Raw genomic sequence first — 25,772 nt, forward strand, 5'->3', positions numbered from 1 at the left:
TTTTTGACCACCTATATCCAATTCCCCTGGCCCCACCCTCTGCCTTTGGTAACCACAAGTCTGACCTCTTTTTCTATGAGTTTGTTTGGTTTCTTTTAGATCCCACATATAAGTGAGATAATTTGTCTTTCTCTGTCTTACTTATTTCACTTAGTATCATGTCTTCAAGGTCCATCCATGTTGTTGCAAACAGATTTCTTCATTTTTTAATGGCTGAATAACATTCCATTGTGTATTTATATACAATTGTATATATACAATATTATACACATATTTCATATGCATACAACACATTGTATATATTTTATACATATATATATGTACACACATATTGTGTGTGTATGTGTATGTACCACAACTTCTTTATCCATTCATCCATTGTTGGATACTTGAGTTGTTTCCATGTCTTGGCTATTGCAAATAAAGCTGCCGTGAATATGAGGGTGTAGGTATCTTTGACTTTTGGTTCCTTTGGATAGAGTCATGGAAGTGGAATTGTTGGATCATAGTAGCTCATGGTAGTTCTATTTTTAATTTCTCGAGGATCCTTCATACTGTTTTCCATAGTGGCTGTACCAGTTTATAATCCCACCAACAGTGTACAAGGGTTCTCTTTTCTCTCCATCCTCACCAGAATTTGTTACCTCTTGTCTTTTTTTTTTTTTTTTTTTTTTTTTTAGAGAGCATGCACGTGAGAGCAGGGGCAGGGTGTACAGTGAGCGAGAGAGAGAGAATCTTAAGCAGACTCTGTGCTGAGCACAGAGCTGGACATGGGGCTCCATCTAATGACCCTGAGATCATGATCTGAGCCAAAATCAAGAGTCAGAGGTTTAACCGACTGAGCCACGCAGGCACCCCTTGTCTTTTTGTTACCTCTTGTCTTTTCGATGATGCCATTCTAACAGGTGTGTGAGGTGATACCTGACTGTGGTTTTGATTTGCATTTCCGTGATGATGAGTGATGTTGAGCACCTTTTCATGTGCCTGTTGGACTTTCATATGTCTTTGGAAAAATGTCTATTCAGGTCCTTTGCCCATTTAAAAGATTGGGTTATTATTATTTGTCATTGAGTTGTATGAGTTCTTTATATATGTTGGATATTAACCCCTTATCAGATATATGCTTTGCAAATATTTTTTTTCCCATTCCATAGGTTGTCTTTTTACTTTGCTGATGGTTTCTTTTGTTGTACAGAAGCTTTTTAGTTTGATGCAGTCCCACTTATTTTTGTTGCTTATGCTTTAGGTTCATATCCAAAAGGTCATTACCAAGGCCCATGTGAAGGAGCATTATTCCTATGTTTTCTTCTAGGAGTTCCGGGGTTTCACGTTTTACATTTAAGACTTTAAGTCATTTTGAGGTGATTTTTGTGGACGATGTAAGACAGGGGTCCGGTTTCACTGCTTTACATGTGAAGATCCAGTTATCCCAGCTTCCTTCGTCAAAGACCATCTTTTCTTCACTGAGTACTCTTGGCTCCCTTGTCAAAAATTAGTTGACCATATATGCTTGTTTTTTGGGGTTTTTTTTCTGGGCTTTTGGTTTTGTTCCATTGGTCTATCTGCCTGTTTTTATGCTAGAATTATACTGTTTTGATTACTATAGCTTTATAGGATAGCTTGAAATCAGGGAGTGGTGATGCCTCCCGCTTTGTTCTTCTTTCTCAGGATTTCTTTGGCTATTTAGGGTCTTCTGCAGTTCTATATAAATTTTAAGTTTGGTTTTTTTTCCTGCTTCTGTGAAAATGCCACTGGGATCTTGATAGGATTGCATTGTATCTATGAATGACTTTTGGTAGGTTTTTTTTTTTTTTTAATGTAGGCTCCACGCTGGGAGCTTGAGCTCAGCATGGGGCTTGAACTCACGGCCCCAAGATCGAGACCTGAGCTGAGGTCAAGCATCAAATGTTTAACTACCTGAGCCACCCAAGGACCCTGGTAGTATTGACATTTTATTTTATTTTAATTTTTAATTTTTAAAAAGATTTTTATTTATTTTTTTGAGAGAGTGAGCGAGAGAGAGCATGAGAGGGGAGGAGGGGCAGAGGGAAAAAGGGGCAGAGGGAAAGAGAGAAGCAGACTCTCCGCTGCACAGGGAACCTGACATGGGACTCGATCCCAGGACCCTGGGATCATGACCTGAACTGAAGGCAGAAGCTTACCCGACTGAGCCACCCAGGTGCCCCAGTATTGACATTTTAACAATATTAATTCTTCCAATTCATGAACACAGGATACTTTTCCATTTATTTGTGTCTTCTTTGATTTCTTTCATCAATGGTTTTTAGAGTAGAGATCTTCCACCTCCTTGGTTATATTTACCCCTAGGTATTTTATTGTTTTCGATGCTCCTAAAAAGGGGATACATTTATTCATTTTTTTCAGAAAGTTAATTGTTAGTGTACAGGAACATTACTGACTTTTATATGTAAATGTCTCCTGCAACTTTACTGCATTTATTGATGAGATCTAAGAGTTTTTTGGTTGAGTCTCTAGGATTTCCTAAATATTAAATCATGTCATCTGCAAAGAGAGACTATTTTACTTCTTCCTTTCCAGTTCTGATACCTTTTATTTCTTCTTGTTGCCTGATCAAGCTAGGACTTCAGTACTGTGTTGAATAGGAGTGGTGAGGGTGGGCATGCTTCTCTTGTTCCTGATCTTAGAGGAAAAGCTTTCAACCTTTCTCCTTTGAGTATGTTAGGTGTGGGCCTGTCATATATAGCCTTTATTTTGTTGAGATATGTTCCTTCTATGACTAATTTGTTAAGAGGTTTTGTCATGGATGGATATTGAATTTTGTCAAATGCTTTTTCTGCTCTCGTGAGATGATCACAGGATTCTTTTCTTTCATTCCATTAAAGCGGTATATCACATTGATCAATTTGCATATGTTGAACCATCCTGGCACCCCAGGGATAAATCCCATTTGATCATGGTGAATAATCCTTTCAGATGCTGCTGAATTCAGCTTGTTAGTATTTTATTGAGAATATTTTCATCTATATTCATGAGGGGGATTGGCTCTAGTTCTCTAATGTAATTTTCTGGTTTTAGTTTCAGGATGATGCTGGCCTCATAAAATGGATTGGGGAATGTTTCCTCCTCTTCAATTTTTTGGAAGAAGTTTGAGAAGGACTGGAGTACATTTTTTAAATGTTTCGTCAAATTCACCAGTGAATCTGGGCTTTTCTTTGTTGGGAGATTTTTGATTTCTGATTAATCTCCTTTTTAATAATTGGTCTATTCAGACTTTCTATTTCTTTCTGAGTCAGTCTTGGTCAGTCATATGTGTCTAAGAATTTTTCCATTTCTTCTGGGTTGTTTAGTTTGTTGGTGTACAACCGTTCACAGTAGCCTCTATGATCTTTGTATTTCTGTGGTATCGAATGTAATGTCTCCCTCTTCATTTATAATTTTGATTTGGGTCTTCTTCCCTTTTTTGCTAGTCTAGCAAAAAACTATTGGTTAGTTTGTCTTTCCAGAGAACCAACCCTTAGTTTGGTTAATCTTTTCTATTGTTATTTCTTTTTTTTTTTTTTTTTAAGATTTTTATTTATTTATTTGACAGAGATAGAGACAGCCAGCGAGAGAGGGAACACAAGCAGGGGGAGTGGGAGAGGAAGAAGCAGGCTCCCAGCAGAGGAGCCTGATGTGGGGCTCGATCCCAGAACGCCGGGATCACGCCCTGAGCCGAAGGCAGGCGCTTAACCGCTGTGCCACCCAGGCGCCCCATGTATTTCTGTTCTCTACTTCTGCCCTCATCTTTATTATTTCCTGTCTTCTGCTAACTTTGGGTCAGAAGGAAATTCTTTTTCTAGTCCCCTAATGTATAGAGTTAGGTTGTTTACTTGGGCTTCTTCTTCTTTCTCTTTCTCTTCCTCCTCCTCCTCCTCTTCCTCCTCTTCTTCTTCCTCTTCCTCCTCCTCTTCCTCTTCCCCTCCTTCTCCTTCTTCTTCTCCTCCCCCTCCTCCTTCTCCTCCTTCTTCTCCTTTTTCTTCTCCTCCTCCTCCTTCTCCTCCTCCTCCTCCTCCTTCTTCTTTTTTAAAGTTTTATTTATTTAAGTAATGTCTACACCCCGTGTGGGGCTTGAACTCACGACCTTGAGATCAAGAGTCACTCACACTCCTCTGACTGAGCCAGCCAGGTACCCCTGGGCTCTTTCTTCCTTCTTAATGTAGGTGTTTATTACTATCAACTTCCCTCAGAACTGCTTCCACTGCATCCCACAAGTTATGGTATGTGTGTTTTTATTTTCATTTGTCTCAAGAAACTTTTTAATTTCCCCTTTGATCCATTGGTTGTTCAGAAGAGTACTGCTTACCTTCCATGTGTTTGTGATTTTTCCAGTTTTCCTCTTGTTATTAATTCTAGTTTGATGCTGTTATAGTCAGAAAAGATACATGGTGTGATTTCAGTTTTCTTGAATTTGCTGAGACTTGTTTTGTGGCCCAACATATGGTCTATCTTAGAACATATTTTATGAGCACTTGAGAAGAATATATACGCTGCTGTTCTTGGATAGACTATCCTGTGTATGTCTGTTAGGCCCATTTGGCCTATCGTGCTTTCCAAACCTGCTGTTTCCCTACTGGATCTCTGTCTGGACATTCTATCCATTGCTGACAGTGGGGTATTAAAGTCCCCAAATATTCTTTTATTACTGTTTATTTCTCCTTTTAGCTCTGTTAGTTTTTGCTTTATATGTTTAGATGCTCTGATGATGGGTGCATAAATATTCACAATTATTATATCTTCTTGATGGATTGAGAACGTAATCATTATGTAATGACCTTGTCTCTTTTTACCATGTTTAGTTTAAAGTCTATTTTGTCTGATATAAGTATAGCAAAGTATAACCTGCTTTGTTGTTGTTACATTTCCTTGAAATGACTTTTTACATCTCTTTACTCTCAGTCTATATGTGTCTTTAATGCTAACGTGAGTCTCTGGTGGGCAACACGTCATTAGATCTTGTTTTTTTAACCCATTCAGCCATTCTATGTCTTTGGTTAGAGAATTTAATCATTTTATGTTTAAAGTCATTACCAATAGGTAAGGGCTTATTTTTTTTCCATTTTGTTAGTCATTTTCTGGTTGTTTTGTAGATCCACTGTTCCTTGTTTCTTATCCTGCTATCTTTTTGTGTGTGTTTTGTTGTCTTTTGGTGTCAGTATGCTTTCACTTCTTCATCATGTTTTTTGTATAATTGCTACAGGTTTTCCCCTTGTGGGTACCACAAGGCTTACATGAAAATATCTTAGAACTATAACCCCATAGTTTAAGTGGACAACAAATTCACTTCAGTAGAAGTCCTAAACTTTATACCTGTACTTCTCCTCCCCCTCACATTTTAGGTCATTGCTGTTACAATTTACACATTTTTTTATATTACATAACTAATAACAGATGTGGGGCTGTGCTGGCCTGGGGGAGGGGCAGTGTGGTCAATGTGTAGCCAGTCTGTCTTGGTCTCTGAGGTGCAGGGGAGTGCCTCAGCCTCACCTCCATGTTCTAGGATTCTCTGAGGTATCTTGTTCTTGAATAGTTATGGGTTGTTCTTGTGAGGGGGAGCCAAGTCAAGAACGACCTATGTCACCGTCTTGGTGATGTCACCTTTCATTTTAAAAGATGAAATTCTGGGGGTGCCTGGGTGGACCAGTCAGTTAAATGTCTGACTCTTGATCTCAGCTCAGGTCTTAATCTTGGGGTCATAAGTTCAAGCCTCTTGCATTGGGCTCCATACTGGGCATGGAGGAGGCTACTTAAAAAAAAAAAAAAAAAGAAGATGAAATTCTGTCCTTCTCCTAATACAGAATAATTTCTACTAATGTTACCACTTCAGGATCAGCACATGCACTGCCATATGCACACATGCCTTCTTTGTATACATATATTTTTAGTCAAGTCCAATTGGATAGATCTCGGGGAAACTTGCTATTGAATGCTATGTTTAAAAACTATTACAACGGATGCCAAATTTCTTGTTATCAAAGATAAGACCAGAGAAATCCAAAGATAAAAAAATTTCAGAAGTTTAGGGATGCCTAGGTGGCTCGGTCGATTAAGTGTCTGCCTTCGGCTCAAGTCATGATCTCAGGGTCCGGGGATCAAGCCCTGCACTGGGCTCCCTGCTCAGCAGGGCGTCTGCTTCTCCCTCTGCCCCTCCCCTGTGCTCTCTCTCTCTCTCTAATGAATAAATCTTGAAACAGTTTTTAGAAGTCTGGTGTAAAGTGAAAGCACACACATTATTCAGGCAATCTTGGTGGAATCTAACGTCATAAAATTTAAAATTCAGAAAACTTTGTAAGAGAAAAAACAGAATTAAGATAGTCTCCCCAGGTCCATCAGACAAATCTGAATTCAAAACCCGGATGTGCCTTGATTAGTTATATGATCTTGAGCAAGGAAAGTACTTACCATCTTTAGATCTCAGATTTCTAATCTATGAAATGAGACTCGCAGGGCATACTTCAGTGAGTTGTTTTGCATATTAAAAGAAAAAACAAATGGGCAAAGTCTATACATGTTCATTTCCTGTTCTCCTCTAAACATGAATATGAAGGCGTCGAAACTAAAATTAGCCATATTCAAACTTAACCCTTAATACACCACAAAGATCAAGAAAATGGAATTGATTCTACCAATAGCTTTCAAATGAACACACACCAACAAAAGAATGGGACTTTCCTTGGTTTGGTAGTTTTCAACTTTATATCTCAGATTCCAATTGTCCGAGTACATCTTGACGCAGAGAGAAGTTTAAGTACAAGGGAGTTTGGGAACGAAATTTTTCGTTGTTTGGATTAGGGCCAGAATTCAAACTCCTTCTGATGAGTCTTCTGACTTTTTTCCTTTAGCCAACTCTATTACTGTGTTACTTCCTCTGTTCCCTCTTAGCTTAATGGAAATGCTAAAAGCAATGCACAATATCGCTCATATCAAATATCATGGGTCATAGTCTCAGTCCTGGAGGAGTCTACCTACCCTGTATGGGTGCCCTGCTATATCACAGAGCTCATGCCTGCTGAGATGCACCCTTTGGCCAGTCTGGAATTTATAAAGCTAGAGTCACTAATGGCTTTGACAGCAAACAAGAAGTGTCCACTGTCTCTGTAAGACTCCTTAAAATCCCAGTAACACTAGGAAGTTGTGGGGTTTGTTTGGGGTTTTTTTTCGGCTTTTTAAGTTTTTATTTTAATTGCAGCTAGTTAACATACATTGTAATATTAGTTTCAGGTGTACAATACAGTGACTTAACACTTCCATACAATACCCGGTGCTCATCAGGACAAGAGCACTCGCTCCTTAATCTCCATCACCCATTTCACCCATCCCCTCACCCACCTCCCCTCTGGTAACCATATGTTTGTTCTCTATAATTAAGAGTCTGTTTCTTGTTTTGTTTCTTTTTTTCTCCATTGTTCATTTGTTTCCTAAATTCCACGACTGAAATCACATGGTACTTGTCTTTCTCTGACTTATTTTCTTAGCATTATACTCTCTAGCTCCAACCAGGCTGTTGCAAATGGCAAGACTTCATTCTTTTTTATGGCTGAGTAATATTCCAATGTGTATATACACACTTTTTTATCCATTCATTTATTGGTGGACACTTGGGCTGCTTCCTTATCTTGGCCATTGTAAATAATGCTGCTATAAACTTAGGGGTGCATGTATCCCTCGAATTAGTGTTTTTCTATTATTTGGGTAAATACCCAGTAGTGTGATTGATGGATTGTAGGGTAGTTCTATTTTTAACTTTTTGAGGGAACTTCCATACCGTTTTCCACAGTGGCTGCACCAGTTTGCATTCCCACCAACAGTGCATGAGTATTTTTTCTCCACCTCCTCACCAACACCTGTTGTTTCTCGTGTTGTTGATTTTAGCCATTCTGACAAGTGCAAGGTGACCTCTCACTGTGGTTTTGATTTGTGTTTCCCTGATGATAAGTGATAATGGACATCGTTTCATGTGTCTGTTGGCCATCTGTATGTCTTCTTTGGAGAAATGTCTGTTCATGACTTCTGTCCATTTTTAAATTGGATTATTTGGTTTTTGGGTGTTGGGTCTGATAAGTTCCTTAGATATTTCAGATACTAACCCTTTAACGGATGTGTCATTTGCAGATGGCGTCTCCCATTCCTTTAGCTGCCTTTTAGTTTTGTTGATTGTTCCTTCACTGTGCAGAAGCTATTTTGTAGTCCCAATAGTTTATTTTTGCTTTTGTTTCCCTTGCCTTAGGAGACACATGTAGTAAGAAGTTGCTGTGGTCAATGTCAAAGAGGTTACTGCCTATGTTCTCTTCTAGAATGTTGATGGTTGCCTGTCTCACATTTAGGTCTTTAATCCATTTTGAGTTTATTTTTGCGTGTGGTGGAAGAAAGTGGTGCAGTTTCACTCTTCTGCTTGTTGCTGTCCACCCAACACCATTTGTTGAAGAGACTTTTTCCCACTGGATATTCTTTCCTGCTTTGTCAAAGATTAATTGACCATATAATTGTGGGTTCATTTTTGGGTTTTCTATTCGTTCCATCGATCTATGTGTCTGTTTTTGTGCCAGTACCACACTGATTTGTTCGCCACAGCTTTGTGGTATAACGCAAAGCCTGAAATTGTGATGCCTCTGGTTTGGTTTTCTTTTTCAAGATTGTTTTGGCTATTCAGGATTTTTTATGGTTCCACACACATTTTAGAATTGTACATTCTAGTTCTGTGAAAAGGATGTTGGCATTTTGATAGGGAGTGTGTTCCATGTGTAGATGGTTTCGGGTGGCATGCACATTTTAACAATATTTATTCTTCCAACCTGTGAGCATGGAATGTCATAGACCCATCTGTTGGTCAGCTCTTCAGTCCTCGCACATTCAATGGCTAGAGTTTGCTCTGAGTTTGATGAATATGATAAAGACAGAAGTATGGGGAGGAAGGCTGGTGGAAGTGGGTGCTGGAAATGATTAAGACCATCGGACATGCAAAAACCATGGGCTATGACTGCATCATGGAAGCAAAGCTCACCTGTCAGAAACATTTGCCTTTCTTCCTCACTCCCTCGCTGCACCCCTCTCTCCCGCCCTCCTTTGTTTCTTTCCTTCAACAAATATTTATTATGTGTTTATGTATGCCGAGCACCACTTAAGTTACAAATGAGAACAAAACGAACTGTGTCTTGTCTTTATGGACCTTCCACTCTTGCGAGGGAGACACACAAAGAACAAGCAAACACAATCCACACAGAAAAGGCTGTGAATTTTCTCTAGACTTGATCAAACTCAGGATATACGGTTGCTGCCACGTGGACAGTTACCCTTTCACGGCTTCCTGGCTTTTTTGTGGTCTGCACAACTAGGATTCCCACCAAAATGAATAACTGGCAGCATCGTCACCTCATGTCTTCTTAAAAATAAACCTTTATAATTGTAGGAAACAAAGTATTAATAACGAGCTAGCTTCCCACTGTTGCTTAGCAGACCTCATACCTGTTGCGGAATCAGCGGCAGCTATCACTTCCTTATCATCGACTTGTCCTGCTATGGTAGCTTTTTTTTTTTTAAGATTTTATTTATTCATTTGAGAGAGAGAGCGAGCATGAGTAGGGGGGGAGAGAGAAGCAGACTCCCCACTGAGCAGGGAGCCTGACTCAGGACTCAATCCCAGGACCCCAGGATCATGACTTGAGCCGCAGGCAGACACTTCACTGACTGAGCCACCCAGGTGCCCCTTCCTTAAAGCAAATTTAAAAAACACTTAAAAAAAAATGAAATAGATTGTCCTAATGAGCAAGTTAAAAAAAAAAACACTAAATAAAATTTGGTCTCTTTCTCATTAGTGCTCAATTGTCTTCAATCCACACAGTCCGACTCTAAATACATAATCCCTCTTAACGAAAAATTCCAGGCCTTTCCACTTTTGCTGATGTGAAAGCTTATATGAAGGTCTGTTCTTAATATTCCTTTTAACTAATATATATGTATATTCCTTTTAACTATATTATATAAAACATGATGAATTTCTCTTAATCATTGCTCACAACTACACATTTCCCAAGTTGCAAAATTCCATTAATTAACACTCTTGGAGTGATCTGGGTTTATGTACATAGGAGAGGATTCGTTTGTACCTTTGTCTCCACTGATTTTTCAACTTGTTCCTCCTTGCTCATTCTGTGAGGAATCTTGGTTATTGGAGATCAAAGAAAAGAAAAAAAACCAAGTTTCCCCTATACTTTTGTCTTTTGTTTAGGTTAAAAATCAACATAGTTTTTATATTTGCCCAAGGTACACTATTAAAATGACTTCAAAGCCTTTTAGCCAGAATGTGTACAGAGAAGCCTTGTGGCAAATTACAGAACTATTTTATGAGAAATTAATTTGAAATGCTAGCAGAGACTATGGTATTAGGTTTCCAAGTAACATTACATTAATTCAGCAAGAATATCTTAGAGCCATTCTGAGTCAGAGGACAGGATGGCATTTTGATCTTAAAAGATAAGACGGTAATTCCAGATAGCTAATTATGCATAGGGTTCGTTATCCATAGTGGCAGAAGCATTAGGGTGAGTTTCCTCCATGAGATCAGCGCCAGATCCCATCCCACTCTTACTCACTATTAAACAGTTTTTCCTTTTGGTTTACACACAATGAGGCGAATATCTCTTTCCCCTGCTAAACCAGCGTGGGGGTGCAAAACCTATAATTACCTCCCATGGAGATGGCAGTCAGAAACTCCAATGGCCTCATCTGATCTCTGTAAAGTATTTAGCAGTGAAGTCGTGCTCCTCGTTAAGTCAGAGGACCTGGCTTGGAATCCTCTCACTTACTAAAATTATAGCTTTGGATAAGCTCTTTAATTTCTCTGGGCCTCAGTTTCCCTGTCTTGTAGAGTGTGAAAAATAATGACCCCCTCATTGACTCTAATACTGCAGTTGAAAGTACTCGGCACTAGCAGGTGCTCAGAGAATGTTAGTTTCCTTTCTTCTACAAGCTAGAGGGACGAAGAGGTAGAGGGCTGTATCGGTCAGCTTCTGCTGCGTAATACACCGAAACAGGGTTCATTCTGGCTTATGCCCCCGCAAGTTGGCTGGAGGCACCACTGTAGACTGTGAGTTGCCAGGGCGGCTCTTGCTCGGTTGTCTTGTTCTGGGGCCCACGCTGATGGGACAGTCACCACCTGTTCTTGCTGTGGCAGAGGCAGAAAAGCAGGAGGGTGGACCAGAAACACGTGAGGCCTCCCCTGGTTGAGGCTCAGAACCGGTGGCCAAGCCCGATGTCCGCAGCGCGGTGAAACATATACACGTCCAGGGGGAGGAACTGCAAAGCCACGTGCAAAGGACATGGATGCAGGACAGGTAAGAATTAGGAAAAACATGCAGTCTCTCAGAGAAGCGAGAACAGCCCTGAAACGTCATGACATGTGGACCAGACAGTCAAAGTCAGGCTAATAAAATGCCCTGCAGCCTATGAGCGGAGGAAGCAGGGGGGAGGCTTGTGTGGTCCAAAGGGACAGGGTGGTGTTAAAATGTTAGTCCCTTCACATTTACAGAGCCAAAAACAGAACGAACTGGGACAGTGAGGCTGTCAGAGTACAGGGTCCCCTGCAAAGTCAGATGAGCTCCTTGGTCTCAAAACACACACACAAATGAGGATGATGAAAATAACGTCTCTGCTCTAACACCCATTTATCAAATGACATTTACAAAGAGACTGGTGATGAATATCTGTTTCTCGTGAACTCCAAATTAATGGACACACGCAGATTCTGCCTCTGCTCATTTTGTCATCCACGAACGGTGACCGGAACACCTGCTATGTAGCAGGCACTGCGTGGAAAAATTAGCGAGGCGAAGACTAGTGGAGAGATGAGCTAATGAACCGTCGCGCGACAACGTGATCAGCACTACGGGGAAAGCATATACCAGGTGCGGCTGGAACACACAGGAGGGGTTCCCAGCCAAGCCTTGGGGGGGGGAGGCTTCGAAGAGGAGGCGCGGCCCCTAAGGTAGGTATGAGAATTCAACAGAAGTCCTAGGTCATAAGAGAAAAAGGTGAAGTGATTTATGGTGGATTTAGCATCATTCACGCACACAGGAAATGAGAAAGTGATATGGACAGAAGCTCTGACAGGCAAAAAGAAGAGGGACTCACTTGTAATATTCCCCGTTTATATGCCTCTTGGGAAGGCAACCCCACAGTGGTCGACAACCGGAAAGGGACTCTGTTTCCTGGCCACTTCGCATAGATTTAGCTCCTTTTAGTCACTGGACAAGTATTCTGTGCCTGGATCCAGCACTGCGTCAGGACAGACATGGCTCCTGCCCTCGTGGAGCTCCGTCATCACCAGCAAGGATGCTGTGCTACCTCGGAGGAAGGACAGGTGTTTGCGAGCCTCTCGGAAGGGGATGTGACCCCGTCCAGAGCCTGAGGGGGGACTGGCGGAGGAAGCAGGCACTGGCCCGGGGGAGCTGGGGCAGAACATGCCACGCAGATGGGCGCAGCATTACATAAGGAAATGCAATTCTGCCGCACAGAAAACAAGAAAAGCAAATGGCATAGTAAGTGCTTAGCTTGTGACGCAGAGGCGGAAATCATAAGATGTTTCAAGTAAATAACCTGTGAGTCATGTTAAACAGAATGAATGAAACACATATGTGCTAAACATAGATAAAAAGCACGGAGGAAAGGAGAGTGTTACAGAAAGGGATGGAATGACCTCCTTGATGGCAACGCCGTTCCTACACTGGCTGTATTTGGTGTCACCTACTGTGCCCCAAATCCAGATGAAAGACCTAGTGGCTGGGCAGGTCACGGGTGAGCTCTGATGGTGGGGCGTGCTGCCCTTTAGTCTCTGAACGGGCAGTGTGTTGGACCCAGGCACTTTTGTTCTACTGACCCCTGTCCAACCCCAACCCTGCTCCTCGTAACCACATCGTCAGAAAGAAGGCTGGCGGGAAAACAACGGAAAACTAGACAACCACACACTGTCGAAGGCAGGGTCAGGGGCTGTGATCCTGCCTCTGTATCCCATTCGAAGTGTGCTAACCTACCCTCGCGCTTTCCCCCTTCTTCTTCTCGTCTTTTCAATTGTTCTGATAACCCACGGGACCCAAGCATCTTCAGATGGTCTGCGGGACCTTCTGTTCTGTGGCCTCTCGGATAGTCTGCCTGGTGGTGAGCTCGAGGTTACCACTGCATGAGATTTCCGACACCAGGTCGAGCTTCGTGAGTGTCTTCCGCAGAGCTTAGGAGCCTCAGGACAAAGGGCACCCCAAAGATGGACAGTTGGATTTATCTGGGCTGGGGGTTCTGCCAGTGGGCTCAGAGAAAGTAGGGTAGGGGATCTAGGAAGTTGGCAAGAGGGAGGCTGAAGTGATGGACATGGAAGGACTTTAACTTGATTAGGGAGTGAACCGGGGGAAAGAAAGGAAGTAAGGGATGTGGGTGGGGCACGGGGGGGTGGGGACACAGGAGGACAAGGTAGAGGGGTGAGTCCGGCTTGTGAGCTAGAAGGATGGCAGGCTGTGGCAGGAGGGGAATACCCAAATGTGTGACTTCAGAAGGGATCCAGGTCACCTCTGCCTCGAGTTTGTCATATGACCTTGAAGTGATTGTGCCTTTGGGTTCAGAACTGACTTCGCTGCACCTGGGCTGCCTTGCACTTCAGGACCCAGCACTCATTCCCGTGATGCTAAGACCCCTTCCACTTCCCCCGCCCCGTGGTGACTAACCCTCGCACGCAGCTAACCTGTAGCTTTTCTCACCCAGTCGTGGTGGTTGTCAGATGGTTCTGCTTCATTGCAAGACTATAAATGTCTTGACATTCAAACTGCTTAAACATTTTACTAAAACGATCCTGTTCTTAAATATAATTCAACAAGTGATCATTAAGGACCTGCTCGAGGCCAGGCACGGGGGCAGGTCCTGGGCAGCAGTTTGGGGAATGGGGACAACAGGTGAAGCGGAGCCACTCCTCCCAGGTGACTGGCGCTCTGCAGGCACAAGCCCGAAAGCCTCTGCTCCAGGGCATGCCGACTTCGTGCCAGATACAGGTGAAGTCTTGCTCCTGTCCCAGTTCTCCTCTCCCGCCCTCAGAGGTATCCGACGTGGTGACGCGGGGAGTCTCCTCTGTGCCATGCTTGTGTCCGTATGTCCATCAAAACATGGAGCATTGTCTTGTTTTTTTAAATGTACCTAAGTAGCATATTTTATCTATTGTTCTGTGACCTGTCCCGCCCACTCAACATCTTTTTCAGCAGGAGGCTGCACCACTGGATGACTGTGCAATTCCCCACTGACACGACACGTAGATGATATTTCTCATCAGCCTGGCGCAGTTCTACGTGCCTTCCAGACTCTCTCACGTATCCTCAAAACAGGCAGTATTATGCCAGCCTGATTTTATACATGAGGAAACAGACACAGAGAGGCTAAGTAACCTATTCAAGTCACACAGCTAGTAAGTGGTGGAACAAGGATTCAAACCTATATTATCTGTCACATCAGGTCTTCATCCTGACCCCTGGACTACAGTGTCTCCTTATGGTGTTTCCGTCTTTCCCTGTTACAGTCTTACGACACGTACTCTCATGCCTACTGCCAGATGCACGCGAGTGGTTTCTTTCTGTTTTTTACTGGGAACTGGGATTGCGGGGTCCAGATGGTGTCTCCTACTGTGATGAGTTTTTATAATGTTAACTAGACCGGACACTAAAATGTCACAGGAACAATTCTGAGGCTTTGAAGGAATTCAGAGCAGTTAAATACTTACTTCAATGTTTTATCCAGCTCTTAACTCCAGCCTTTTTTTCTGTCACTGTGATCATCCGAGAGGAGGTTAATGGAATATAAGAATACTTTGAGAGAAGAGAGAAGACAGAATGACCCATGTCAAATAAGCAACTCTTTGAATAGCTTATCTCGTTCATCACAAAGGTACTTTAACCCAGCTGTGTGATGCTGTGCGGTCCACCCAGGAACTGGACATTTCCTCTGTATAATTTCAGCCCATAAATTTCCCTCATTAGTCTGCTAAACCACTTAGGGGATTCTGTATGTTGGCCTAAGCCAATAATTTTGAACACATTTTTGCAATATGATTATAGTAAGAACAGAATAGCTTTTGGTTTTACAACATTCCAGCATAATCGGTGTAAGTCGGAGAATGTTGAAATACTGTCTTCCCACTGTCTCGTTCTTATTTGGGTCCGAACTACAGCATCTTCATTTGAAAAGGACCGATGTATGTGTTGCTGTAATAACCAAGGGCGCTCCTTAAATCCAACAAATACAGTTAGCTCACAGATGAGATGTCTCCGGTGACTTTAAATGGCAAAGTGGTAATAGGACTGGGGGGCTTTTTGTTAACACTCTCTGAGGGCCTTTCTGCCCTGGCTGAGTCCGAAATAGCAAACACACAAACCACAACGTGCGCCTCAGGAACGGTGAGGACCAGGCTTGCTCTTTCTCCCTCTCCGGTCCATTTCTGGGCCACTTTAGGGGAAATGGATATGTGTAATGCTATGGAGGAAATCCTAATTTTTCAGTACGTTGCAAAAGGTACAGTTTGACTGGGTGAAGACTTTGATATTCCCTTTCTGAAGGGAGGACTCTAGGACTTGAAAGTGAATTGGCACACTGACCACTAATGCTACCCTGCATGAAACATGGAAAACAGTGCATGTGCTCCTGGGAGGGGGCAGGGAGGACAGACAGGACCCTGCCCTGCACAGGGGAGGAGTGAGGGAGAAGCACCCTCGGATGGCGGCACAGGGGGACTTGTAAGATCACGGGTGATGTAAAACCCTCTTCCGTCACTCCTACAACGTCTCTAGCAAAACTGACATTGGCCACTGGTGCTTTCGGTGGGAATGGAATTCTTTCTGGAGCGTTCGAAATCATCACAATTACACATGATACCAAAGTGGTTTCCAAACGGCAGGCCAGGCTCTGCTGGTGTGTGTGAAAGCAACTTAGTGTTTCGTGCCCAGCATTTAACAAAGGATATAGGACAGAATAGAAAAGATCAGCTTGCACAGGGTGAAAGTAAGGAGGCTTTTGGAAAATTTTGTACATATTTTAGTCCATCTGGATGCTGTAACAAAATACCACAGATTGGGCGGCTCATGACCTACAGAAATTTTCTCACAGTTCTGGAGGCTACAAAGTCCCAGATCAGGGTGCTGGCATGGTTGGGGGCGGGCCCTTTCCTGGTCCATAGCTGGTGCTTTCTGCTGTGTCCTCATGCGGTGGGAGGGGCAAGGGATCCCTCTGGAGCCTCTTTCATAAGGGCACTAATCCCATTCCTGATGGCTCCGCATGATTTAAACACCTCCCAAAGGCCCCACCTCCTAATAATCGTCTCTGGGGGTTATGATCTCAGCATATGGATTATGTTTATGAATACGAACATTTCAGACCAAGGCAGTATGATGTCCTGAGTTGTGATATAAAAGGCGTTTCTTTTTGTGGATCATGGTAAAGAAGGTGAGAAGCTCTGCACTACAGTGACAGGAACAGGAACCCCGACAGCTCGCTCAGCTCTGACAGATGCCTCGAGTCCTTATAAAAGCAGCCTTGACGCCTGTTGATTGCAGGACTATTCACAATCCCCAAGAGGTGGAAGCAACCTCCTGTGGGGGAGGGATGATGGATAAACAACCTGTGGTATATACATACGATGGAACATTATTCAACCTTAAAAAAGAAGGATCCCATCAAAGGCGGGGACATAGATGAACCTGGAGAACATGATGCTGAGTGAAATCAGCCAGTCACCAAAGGACACATACTGCATGATTCCACTGATCTGAGGTGTCTCAAGTAAGCAAAGTCCTAGAAACAGAAAGTAAAGTGCTGGTTGAGGGGCTGGGGGTGGGGGGGGGGGGAGATGGAGTACAGAATTTTAGTCACGTAGGATGAGAAAGTTCCAGAGATGCATTGTACGACAATGTGCATGTAATTAACAACACTCTATTATATACTCAAAGATTGTTAAGTGGGCAAGTTTATGTCATGTTTTCTAACACACACACACACACACACACACACACACACACACACACACACGCATCCACGAGGAGTCTCGGCTCAAAGGTTCCCAGGGTTGGGTACTAGCTCCTACCTTCCGTTCTTCCTGCTTCTTTGCTTTCAATGCCTTGCGGATCTTGTTTGGGCATCTCCGCTCAGCCCCTTTAGGCAACCCTCTTTGGTTGAGCCCACCTTGCTCAGGGGGCTGCTTCTGACTCGCAGAACTGGGCTCCACCCGGAGCCTGTGGGGCCCCTACTCCGGCGCAGGCTGCCCCTCCCCCAGGCAGGGGGGAGCAGGAGCGCAGAGCCCTGCGCATGCGCCCATGGCCCTCACCTCGCTGCACCTGCCCAGTGGGGGAAACACTGGAAGGAACCCTGGGCGCTCTGCTTGTTTCTCTCTCCACTTTCCACCCACTAGCTGTCTCGTGGGAAGAGGCTCCTCAGGTCACCTGCACGGCCACGTGTGTCAGCCAGGGTCTTTCCTTACTCGGAGGTTGCTCCGTGTTTGCACTAAGATGCTCTCAATGAGCAAACTCTACTCCAGCTTCCCTGAGCTGTTTTTTTCAACTATGCCTTTTTGGCTTTCCTGTTGTCACTGCATTGTCCAATTTTAGCAAGAATCCTCCTAAATCCGTTTATCCAGGACCACCCCACCGTCAATATCTGATCACCTTCCAAAACTGACCCACCTCCCCATCCCCAGATGAGATCTGAATCACCCTGGCCGGCCCTCAGTGAGAATCCCCCTACCCCTGATGTTTCCTCTCAGTGAGTTCCATCCCCTGCCCCGACCCTGACCCTCGGCTATGAATCCCCACTTGCCCCTGCTGTGTTGGGAGTAGAGCCCAATCTCTCTGCCCCACTGAAAGATCCCATTGCAGTGGTCCCTACAAGCCCCCCCTCCCTTGAATAAAATCTGCCTTACCTCTTCAACAAGTGTCATGACTATTTTCTTTCCTTAATAGTGCTCAGGTGGGTTTCAAAGCTGAACAGATCACTGACTATCATCAAACCTCCTCAGTGTTTGGTGGGGGGAGTGGTATTTTGTACAGACTGAGGAGACAGCCAGCAGGACTGCTGAGGACTGAATGTGACTGTGTCAGACCCCTTCCCCAAACCCTCTATGGCTCCCTATTGCCCTTGGCAAAAAGTTCAAACTTCCTACCTCAGTTTACCACGACCCGCTTGCCCTTTGCCACTCCTCTACTTCCGACTCCTTGTCCAGGCCTCCAGAACAACCTGTGACTCTCAGAACCTCTGTCCCAGCTTTTTTCCTGCCTTTGTCAAGTCCTACTCTCCATCCCTACAGTTCTTTGGGGTGGCTAATTCCCACTTACTTTTCAAGTCTTAGCAGAAATGGAGCATTTACCAAGACGCTAACAAAGCTTAAGCTTCAGGTTCTGTGCTAAGTCTTCATACCTCACTTCGTAACCTGGTATTCCTCTTGGTTTTTTATTTTTTATTTTTAAGATTTTGTTTATTTATTTTACAGAGAGCGAGAGCAGGAGAACCCAGGCAGGGGGAGCAGCAGAGGGAGAGGGAGAAGCAGGCTCCCCACTGAGCAGGAAGCCCGATGTGGGGCTCCATCCCAGGACTCTGGGATCATTACCCAAGCAGAAGGCAGACACTTAACCAACTGAGCCACCCAGGTGCCCCCTGGTATTCCTCTTCTTAAATAGGGTCCCAAGTTGTATAAGCCTGAGGCCTTACAAAATCTGAATCTACTTCTGAGTCTCAGTGTAGACAACCCTGTCTCCCGAATTCCTAAAGACGGGGATCTTGATGTCTTATATGTACTGTCAAACAATCCCATAGCCCGGGACAGCCCTGACCGTGCTCCCTGTGGTCCTATGGACTCAATAGTCTCTGCCCTGAAACTCGTAGAGAAAAGGTATTTGTCCTTGAAGCGCTGAGAGTCAAAGTGCACAGTGGGTAGTAAATAAAAATGTGACTATATGATGCACTGCGTACATTCATTTGGGGAAATCATGTTTTTCATGTTTCTCAAGGTATTGCATAAAACCTCCGATGTGAATGGAGGAGTGGGCACGATCCAAAGGAGACATTCTCAACACCGCCCCAGCCCTGCGTCTACAGAGCACAGCTGTTCCTGATTCTGACCCTCTTCTTGGAGCTTGATGGAATTTGCGGCAACTTCACCATATAAATGCAGCTTTATTGACTTCCCTACCACCTAAGGATCTCTCTGAAATAGGACTTTTTTATTAAAAAACAAAACAGAAACAAAAGCTACAGTGTCTCTTCAAACTGAAGAGCCATCCAATGTGTCCATTTTTCTTCCTCTGAGAGCTCATTATATTACACAATTTACTTCTCTTCCCTGTTCTTACTGAAATCTCAAGCTAGAGTTGTTGGACACTTGTCTAGTCCTGACCATGACTCTGGCGCAGGTGCAGTCCTGGGAGGGTAGGTCCCCTTTCTGTGCCCTTTCTGCCCTCTTGGATTCTTGGATGACGTAGTGGCTGAAGTTAGTCTCCCTGAGTTCAAATCGCAGCTCTACTATTTAGGGATCGTGTTCTGTGAACTTGAACTGGTGACTTAATGGACTATTCACAACCAATCATGAAACTTTCAGGAACCTTGCGAACCTGTTGACGAACTTGAAATTGGCCTGGAGAGGAACATCTATGCCATGGAAGCTGGCAAATGCTGCAGATGGGTCCCTGCCCCCTTCCTTACCCTAGCTGTGGCCATGAAGCAGCACGTTACTGTTTCTTCTTTGCCTATGGAATAGGAGTAATAATAGTGCATATCTCATGGAGAATTTGGGGGGAGTTATGTGAAATATGATTACTTGTGCGTGCTGAGTACTCGGTAATTGTGAGCTTCTCTGGGTGTCTCGCCCATTTTACATGGTGCAAAGTCTTCCTGCTTTGTGTGTTCCTTTCCGCCATAACTTCAAACACTGAATCAGCCAGATCCAGCACATACATTGGTAATGAAATTTTTAAAAATCCCTTAGGCTAATTAAGGGTTTAAAACAACTGGCTCGTAATTGATAGGAAATGTGTGGTCTGATGTTGTTTATGAGACAGACGGCGATGGGATGACACATATATTATAAAATTAGAATTCTTCTAAATTAAGCACTGATTACTGTTGCTATACGTATTTCAGTTGGCTAGAGGTTAAAAGAACTTCTTTTCTGGAATGTCTATTCTCTGTCTCTCAGTTTTAGGCAAAGACTGTTAAGATAGTTTATTACGGCATTTGGTAATTCAGTAAGCAAACATGCTCTAGAAAATGTAAATAGCTGTGTCGAAGTAAAATGTGCTGAAAATTCACATGAACGATATGCAAGGTAATAAAGACTTTGGTGAGGGGCACCTGGTTGGCTCATCAGTGGAGCATGTTACTCTTGATCTCAGGGTTGTGAGTTCGAGCCCCATGCTGGGTGTTGAGATTACTTAAAAATAAAATCTTAAAAAAAATAAAATAAGTAGACTTTGCTGAGCAAATAAACTCTTGGCAATATATTGCTGTTATCTGAGTGCTAAAAATACAATATTGGGAGACTTTGGAGGAAGACGGCAGAGTTAGGAAGACCCTCCACCCACCTCGTCTCACGGATACAACTAGATAACACCCACGCCAGTGTATGTAAATTATGACCCCATATACCTAAAACATGGGGATGGAGAGCAGTAAGGAATGGGTTCAAACTTAAGTGACCATCAACTTAACATAGACAAGCTATAAGCAGAAGACGTTACATATAAACCTAATGGTAACCACAGATCAAAAACTTATGTGACAAATAAGAGAAAGGAACCCAAGTATATCACTAAAGAAAGCCAGCAAACCTGCAGAAGAAAGCTGGAGAAGAAGGGAACAGAAAAGAACTACAAAAGAGGGGCGCCTGGGTGGCTCACTTAGTTAAGCGTCTGCCTTTGACTCAGGTTATGATCTCAGGGTCCTGGAATCGAGCCCCACACCGGGCTCTCTGCTCAGGGAGAATTTGCTTCTCCTTCTCCCTCCCTCTGTGCTCTCTCTCTAACTCTCTCTCAAATAAATAAAAATCTTAAAAAAAAGAACTTCAAAAGAGCCATAAAAGAACCAAAATGTACATACTTATCAATAATTACTTTGAATGTAACAGACTAAATGCTCCAATCAAAAGACATAGGATGCCAGAATGGATAAAAAAGCAAGACCGATCTACACGCTGCCCGCAAGACTCATTTCAGACCTAAAGACGCATGCAGATTGAAAAAGAAGGGATGGAAAAGCATATCTCATGCAAATGGAAGTGAAAAGAGAGCCAGGCTAGCAATACTTACATTGGGCAAAACAGACTTTAAAACAAAGACCATAACAAGAGACAAAGAAGGACACCATATAATCATTAAGGGAACAATCCAACAAGAAGATATAACAATTGTAAATATTTATGCATCCAACATGAGATCACCCAGATACATAAAGCTGCCAATAACAAACATAAAGAAATTAATGGATACTAATCCAATAACAATAGGAGACTTTAACATCCCAGTTACACCAGTGGACAGATGATCTAAGCAGAAAATCAACAAGGAAACTGTGGCTTTGAATGACACATTGGACCAGATGGGTGTAACAGATCTATTCAGAACATTCCATCCTAAAACAGCAGAATAGTCATTCTTTTTAAGTGCATATGGAACGTTCTCCAGAACAGATTACATTTTAGGCCCCACTACGGGGTATTTACCCAAAGAACAAAAAACAATTCGAAAAGGTACACGCACCCCTATGTTTACTGCAGCATTATCAACAATAGCCAAGGTATGGAAGCAGCCTGAGTGTCCACTGATTGATGAACGGACGAAGAGGATGTGGCCTATATACAATGGCATGTTAACCATACAAAGAATGAAATCTTGTCATTTGTAACAACATGGCTGGATCTAGAGAGTATAATCCTAAGTGAAATAAATCAGAGAGAGACAGACACCATATGATTTCACTCATATGTAGAATTTAAGAAATAAAACAAATGAACCACAACAACAAAGAGAGACAAACCAAAAAACTGACTATAGAGACCAGATGGTTACCAGAGGGAGGGAGGTGGGGGGGGGGGATGGGTGAAACAGGTGATGGGGATTAAGATTACACTTATCATGAGGAACACTGAATAATGTATAGAATTGAATTGCTGTGTTGTATGCCTGAAATTAATATAACACTCTATGTTAACTATACTGGGATTAAAAAAATTATTTAACTAGAAAATTGTACTCAAACACTCACCAGTTAAGATACAAATGTCATCTAGAATAATCACTCATACTTTTGTATTAATTACTTTTAAAAACCTATATTGTGTAAAACGGATTTTAGCTATATAATATAATAAAGTGGAACAATGTAACAAATTAAACATATTTCAGGCACAAATAATAACATTTAATGGAGAGGTTTTATTTTTTATTTAAAAATACATTATAACAATTGTCAAAAAACTAGCTGGATAATTAACAAATATATAAAAATAATATATATACATATCTGATCCACTTTGATCACTAATGAACTAACCACTTATGTGTACTTAAATATAAATATATGTCAGTAAAGCTTAAATTTAATGTTTTCTCAAATGAGTCCCTCATTTATCCCCAGTAGGTTTAGGGGGCCTTATTTTCCACTAGTCTGCATGATTAATGAAATATGTGTATGTACGTCTTAATCGAACTTTATCAGCATTTACAACTCTAGGAAGAAAAATGTTATTAATGCATAGTTGATCATAACAAAATCATGACAGATTCCATACCCAGGGTACTTTGTATGGGAGAACTCTTCAACCAAGATGCTTAGAAGTTCATCCTAGGGCACCTGGGGATGCAGTCAGTTAGGGGTCGGACTCTTGATTTCGGCTCAGGTTGTGATCTCAGAGTAGTGAGATCGAGCCCCGCATCAGGCTCCACACTCAGCGTGGAGTCTGCTTGAGATTCTATTTCCCTCTCCCTCTGCTCCCCCACCCCTGCTCGTGCTCTCTTTCTCAAAAATAAATAATAACTCTTAAAAAAAAAAGTTCATCCCTTCAAACGACTGCCTTCTTCAGAAAAAAAAAAAAAAATAGCCCGCCTGTATGATGTTTATAAAACGGCAGATGTCAACATGTGAGAAGGCCACGGCGTTCCAGGAACACGGGGACCTGTTCCCTGGATTGAGGTCGAACTCTGTGCATCGACGCTCCTTCTCCTTCAAGATGCTCTGATGTCAGCAAATACTTGGCTTCTGGGAATTCTCCCGCTTGCAGCAATGAACCTTTTCCAAGTCTTTCTCCGTTAGTGGGGTCGAGTCCTGTCTCAGCAACAAGTGTCGGGAAAATTAATATCAACGGGTGCCGCCCCCTCGTCAGGCAGGAAAGGACGTTCGCAGAGGATGCTGGGGCTGCCCATGGAGTTTCCTCCCTGCCTTCCCCGAGTGGGTTTCCTGAGTCCCATACCGCCAGCTGCACTCTGTGCTCGGGTGTACCCCTCACGGGATGAAACTCTGGGATGTTCCAACCACCACCCACTACCTGTCCTGCTCCTGAGACTTCCGCCCTGGAGTCTCCAGGCCTGAGTTCTAAGGCCCTACTGTGGGTCCCAGTTTGCAGGGTTAGGGCTCTACATTGTCTCTGCCCCAAGTTCTCTGCTGGCAAGTTCTAGTGCTCCAGACATTCCATGGATTCGGATCTTGCTTTAGCCAGGCCCATCATGGCTGGGGCTTGGCCCTGTGACCCTGCCCTGTGGCTCTGTTCCAGTGATGAAGTTTTGCAGGTTCCCCATTCCCAGGCCTCCTGTCCCCCATGATGACTGACCACCTGCTGGGATTCCTCAGCACCACCTGCCAAAAGCCCCAACATACTTCTGGTGCCGTGGTCAGCTCCCCACTATTGCTCACTTGAACCCTGAGTATCATCTATTTCCCACCTACTCCAAGGGTTGGGAGTGGGAAATAGCAGTTCCCACCAACTCCAAGCAAAGTGGCTGAGAGCTTGTCCTCTGGCATTAGACACCCCCTGGTGCCAGCCTTGCCTGTTCCCACTCAGGTGACTTTGGCAAGTCACTTGATATTTTTGTGCCTCATTCTGCCATCTTTAAAATGAGTTTAATCCTATTCACAGGTTGTTAAGAGGATCTGCAAAAATGATACTTGCAAAGTGCTTAGAAGGTGGATTGCCAGAACAAAGCACCACAGACTGGGGGACCTTAACAATAGACATTTTCTCATACTTCTGTAGGATAGAAATCCGAGATCAAGGTGTCTGCAGGGTTGGTTCCTTTCAAGGCTGCTTTTGTGGGCTTGCAGATGGCCACCTTCTCCTTGTGTCTTCCCCGGGTCTTTGCCTCTGCGTGTGTCTAGGTCCTAATCTCCTCTATAAGGACACCAGTCATATTGAATTAGGTCCCTTTCTACAGACCTTGTTTTAACTTGATTACCTCTATAAAGACCCTCTCTCCAAATACAGTCACATTCTGAGGTCTTGGGGGGTAGGGCTTCAGCACATGAATTTCAGGGGGACACCATTCAGCCTATACCAGCAGTGAAATAATTTGTGCCTGGACACTGCCAAGCTCCCGAGCAGCCTGATGGCGGGGCAGCGGGCGGACGCCCCGGACTAACCTAGCCTCAGCTGCAACAGCCGTTCTTCAGCTCCCTGTTGACCTGGCGTCCTAAAGGGTGGGTCCAGCCTTTGGCATCTTGGTCTAGCCTGCATTCATTCCAAACGGTCGGAGGAAGAGGACAGCTGGAGGAAAAGCAGCCGACCACCAAAAGATAGCACTGCTTAGGGGTAGTTGGAAAGTCACATTCCAGCCAGAGAGCCCTTAATGGTTCACTTCCTTGGGTGAGTACGGTGGTCCCTTCAGAGACTCTGACTGTTTTACCAGACAAATACTTTGACCTCTTTGAAATGAATGTTATCATCACCCCTTCAGAGAGCAATTGTAAGTTTTGGAAGTTTGCAAACTTACAACAGACTTGACCACCTGCCCCATTGCTGATTATCGTGAGGGCCTTCTTCCCTGTGTATCATGAGGTCCCCTGTCCCATAAGGCGGTTCCTGGAACGTGCGGGTCCTTGATTGTCTTCACGTAGAGGCCTGTAATTTTGATGTTAAGGTTTTGGAATGTAATGGACGCCCAGTTACTGGCTGATGAGTTTTACCTTCTCTTTCTTTCAATGCATTTTGGTAAATGGCAATCTTATTTTAAATTCCGACTCTCTGTCTGGTCTTGTTTCCGCAATGATTGTGAACAGGGTAAATATAGTTTAGTTCTTACTTATCAAGCACATGTTATACCTCAGGCAATGTTAAATAGCTACGTTACTTCACCGAATGCTCTAGAGCCCCCTGTGAAACAGGTGGTGTTACCCACTTTTTACTAGAGGGAATGAGAGCTCAGAGCAGTGCAGAGCTAGTAAGTGACAGAGCCAGGATTTGAACCTGAGTCCCTCTGGCTCCAAAGTCATGTTCCTTAGTCCTCTGTTTTTGTTTTGCTTTTTTTTTTTTTTTAATCTCCTAACAGAACTTCTGGCCTGATCCTTATTCGTCTACCAAGTGGGGTCCCACCTCTCCTCTTCCATTGTCTTGTTCCTACGTCATTTTCGCTAAAGCAAGATGTGCGGTGCGGATCTGCACGTCCAGTGTCAGAGACCAGCAGGGCTAAGCTGAATCAAGTTCCTTGATCAGGAAGCAGGTCTGGTAAGCGCATCAGCTACAAAGCACAGACTTTATTGGGGATAATGGT

The 25,772-nt window shown here is 43.5% G+C and overlaps 1 long non-coding RNA gene across 2 annotated transcripts in view; it reads left to right on the top strand.

The window, feature by feature from the left end:
• LOC123783031 (uncharacterized) overlaps positions 1 to 22,068 on the top strand; it is a 33,660-nt gene extending 11,592 nt beyond the window's left edge. For both annotated transcript variants that reach the window (XR_006777102.2, XR_006777101.2), the window contains exon 3: positions 19,032 to 22,068. This is a non-coding gene — a long non-coding RNA (uncharacterized LOC123783031). The remainder of the gene's footprint in view (positions 1 to 19,031) is intronic.
• Positions 22,069 to 25,772: the final 3,704 nt, after the last annotated feature.

This window comes from Ursus americanus, chromosome 6 (assembly GCF_024610735.1).
Source record: "Ursus americanus isolate L20-20 chromosome 6, mUrsAme1.1.p, whole genome shotgun sequence".
Lineage (NCBI taxonomy): Eukaryota > Metazoa > Chordata > Mammalia > Carnivora > Ursidae > Ursus > Ursus americanus.